Below are 4,527 nucleotides of genomic sequence, written 5' to 3' on the forward strand. Positions count from 1 at the left end.
GGTATTTATTTCACTTCCCGAGCCCCTGGAAGCATGAAAATCACTTTAAACATGCTAATTTTAGCTCTAACACTGATGATCCACCTACAAATGTGAACTGACGTTCAAAAATAAAACATTTGAAAACGGACCATTTTCCACATTTCTGAAGCATGACGTAATGGGGGGGTGTTATCTCTTTTGTCGAAAATCAGCCGTTTTTGCTCGAACATTAAATGCCTCCAAATGGTATTTAATTAACTTCCCGAGCCCCTGGAAGCATGAAAATCACTTTAAACATGCTAATTTTAGCTCTAACACTGATGATCCACCTACAAATGTGAACTGACGTTCAAAAATAAAACATTTGAAAACGGACCATTTTCCACATTTCTGAAGCATGACGTAATGGGGGGGTGTTATCTCTTTTGTCGAAAATCAGCCGTTTTTGCTCGAACATTAAATGCCTCCAAATGGTATTTAATTAACTTCCCGAGCCCCTGGAAGCATGAAAATCACTTTAAACATGCTAATTTTAGCTCTAACACTGATGATCCACCTACAAATGTGAACTGACGTTCAAAAATAAAACATTTGAAAACGGACCATTTTCCACATTTCTGAAGCATGACGAATGGGGGGTGTTATCTCTTTTGTCGAAAATCAGCCGTTTTTGCTCGAACATTAAATGCCTCCAAATGGTATTTAATTAACTTCCCGGGGTGAAGAAACCCTTTTTGAGAACTCAGAGTGAGTAAATTGGCCATTTTCATGCACTTTTAACCATTCCATAAATCTTGTGTTTTGGGCCCCTGGAAGCATGAAAATCACTTTAAACATGCTAATTTTAGCTCTAACACTGATGATCCACCTACAAATGTGAACTGACGTTCAAAAATAAAACATTTGAAAACGGACCATTTTCCACATTTCTGAAGCATGACGTAATGGGGGGGTGTTATCTCTTTTGTCGGAAATCAGCCGTTTTTGCTCGAACATTAAATGCCTCCAAATGGTATTTAATTAACTTCCCGGGGTGAAGAAACCCTTTTTGAGAACTCAGAGTGAGTAAATTGGCCATTTTCATGCACTTTTAACCATTCCATAAATCTTGTGTTTTGGGCCCCTGGAAGCATGAAAATCACTTTAAACATGCTAATTTTAGCTCTAACACCGATGATCCACCTACAAATGTGAACTGACGTTCAAAAATAAAACATTTGAAAACGGACCATTTTCCACATTTCTGAAGCATGACGTAATGGGGGGGTGTTATCTCTTTTGTCGAAAATCAGCCGTTTTTGCTCGAACATTAAATGCCTCCAAATGGTATTTAATTAACTTCCTCGGGTGAAGAAACCCTTTTTGAGAACTCAGAGTGAGTAAATTGGCCATTTTCATGCACTTTTAACCATTCCATAAATCTTGTGTTTTGGGCCCCTGGAAGCATGAAAATCACTTTAAACATGCTAATTTTAGCTCTAACACTGATGATCCACCTACAAATGTGAACTGACGTTCAAAAATAAAACATTTGAAAACGGACCATTTTCCACATTTCTGAAGCATGACGTAATGGGGGGGTGTTATCTCTTTTGTCGAAAATCAGCCGTTTTTGCTCGAACATTAAATGCCTCCAAATGGTATTTAATTAACTTCCTCGGGTGAAGAAACCCTTTTTGAGAACTCAGAGTGAGTAAATTGGCCATTTTCATGCACTTTTAACCATTCCATAAATCTTGTGTTTTGGGCCCCTGGAAGCATGAAAATCACTTTAAACATGCTAATTTTAGCTCTAACACTGATGATCCACCTACAAATGTGAACTGACGTTCAAAAATAAAACATTTGAAAATGGACCATTTTCCACATTTCTGAAGCATGACGTAATGGGGGGGTGTTTTCTCTTTTGTCGAAAATCAGCTGTTTTTGCTCGAACATTAAATGCCTCCAAATGGTATTTAATTAACTTCCCGAGCCCCTGGAAGCATGAAAATCACTTTAAACATGCTAATTTTAGCTCTAACACTGATGATCCACCTACAAATGTGAACTGACGTTCAAAAATAAAACATTTGAAAACGGACCATTTTCCACATTTCTGAAGCATGACGTAATGGGGGGGTGTTATCTCTTTTGTCGAAAATCAGCCGTTTTTGCTCGAACATTAAATGCCTCCAAATGGTATTTAATTAACTTCCCGGGGTGAAGAAACCCTTTTTGAGAACTCAGAGTGAGTAAATTTGTACATTTTCATGCACTTTTAACCATTCCATAAATCTTGTGTTTTGGGCCCTGGAAGCATGAAAATCACTTTAAACATGCTAATTTTAGCTCTAACACTGATTATCCACCTACAAATGTGAACTGACGTTCAAAAATAAAACATTTGAAAACGGACCATTTTCCACATTTCTGAAGCATGACGTAATGGGGGGGTGTTATCTCTTTTGTCGAAAATCAGCCGTTTTTGATCGAACATTAAATGCCTCCAAATGGTATTTAATTAACTTTCCGGGGTGAAGAAACCCTTTTTGAGAACTCAGAGTGAGTAAATTGGCCATTTTCATGCACTTTTAACCATTCCATAAATCTTGTGTTTTGGGCCCCTGGAAGCATGAAAATCACTTTAAACATGCTAATTTTAGCTCTAACACTGATGATCCACCTACAAATGTGAACTGACGTTCAAAAATAAAACATTTGAAAACGGACCATTTTCCACATTTCTGAAGCATGACGTAATGGGGGGGTGTTATCTCTTTTGTCGAAAATCAGCCGTTTTTGCTCGAACATTAAATGCCTCCAAATGGTATTTAATTAACTTCCCAAGCCCCTGGAAGCATGAAAATCACTTTAAACATGCTAATTTTAGCTCTAACACTGATGATTCACCTACAAATGTGAACTGACGTTCAAAAATAAAACATTTGAAAACGGACCATTTTCCACATTTCTGAAGCATGACGTAATGGGGGGGTGTTATCTCTTTTGTCGAAAATCAGCCGTTTTTGCTCGAACATTAAATGCCTCCAAATGGTATTTATTTCACTTCCCGAGCCCCTGGAAGCATGAAAATCACTTTAAACATGCTAATTTTAGCTCTAACACTGATGATCCACCTACAAATGTGAACTGACGTTCAAAAATAAAACATTTGAAAACGGACCATTTTCAACATTTCTGAAGCATGACGTAATGAGGGGGTGTTATCTCTTTTGTCGAAAATCAGCCGTTTTTGCTCGAACATTAAATGCCTCCAAATGGTATTTAATTAACTTCCCGAGCCCCTGGAAGCATGAAAATCACTTTAAACATGCTAATTTTAGCTCTAACACTGATGATCCACCTACAAATGTGAACTGACGTTCAAAAATAAAACATTTGAAAACAGACCATTTTCCATATTTCTGAAGCATGACGTAATGGGGGGGTGTTATCTCTTTTGTCGAAAATCAGCCGTTTTTGCTCGAACATTAAATGCCTCCAAATGGTATTTATTTCACTTCCCGAGCCCCTGGAAGCATGAAAATCACTTTAAACATGCTAATTTTAGCTCTAACACTGATGATCCACCTACAAATGTGAACTGACGTTCAAAAATAAAACATTTGAAAACGGACCATTTTCCACATTTCTGAAGCATGACGTAATGGGGGGGTGTTATCTCTTTTGTCGAAAATCAGTCGTTTTTGCTCGAACATTAAATGCCTCCAAATGGTATTTAATTAACTTCCCGAGCCCCTGGAAGCATGAAAATCACTTTAAACATGCTAATTTTAGCTCTAACACTGATGATCCACCTACAATGTGAACTGACAATCAAAAATAAAACATTTGAAAACGGACCATTTTCCACATTTCTGAAGCATGACGTAATGGGGGGGTGTTATCTCTTTTGTCGAAAATCAGCCGTTTTTGCTCGAACATTAAATGCCTCCAAATGGTATTTAATTAACTTCCCGGGGTGAAGAAACCCTTTTTGAGAACTCGGAGTGAGTAAATTGGCCATTTTCATGCACTTTTAACCATTCCATAAATCTTGTGTTTTGGGCCCCTGGAAGCATGAAAATCACTTTAAACATGCTAATTTTAGCTCTAACACTGATGATCCACCTACAAATGTGAATTGACGTTCAAAAATAAAACATTTGAAAACGGACCATTTTCCACATTTCTGAAGCATGACGTAATGGGGGGGTGTTATCTCTTTTGTCGAAAATCAGCCGTTTTTGCTCGAACATTAAATGCCTCCAAATGGTATTTAATTAACTTCCCGGGGTGAAGAAACCCTTTTTGAGAACTCAGAGTGAGTAAATTGCCCATTTTCATGCACTTTTAACCATTCCATAAATCTTGTGTTTTGGGCCCCTGGAAGCATGAAAATCACTTTAAACATGCTAATTTTAGCTCTAACACTGATGATCCACCTACAAATGTGAACTGACGTTCAAAAATAAAACATTTGAAAACGGACCATTTTCCACATTTCTGAAGCATGACGAATGGGGGGGTGTTATCTCTTTTGTCGAAAATCAGCCGTTTTTG

Source organism: Lissotriton vulgaris, unplaced genomic scaffold (genome assembly GCF_964263255.1).
Source record: "Lissotriton vulgaris unplaced genomic scaffold, aLisVul1.2 SCAFFOLD_1163, whole genome shotgun sequence".
NCBI lineage: Eukaryota > Metazoa > Chordata > Amphibia > Caudata > Salamandridae > Lissotriton > Lissotriton vulgaris.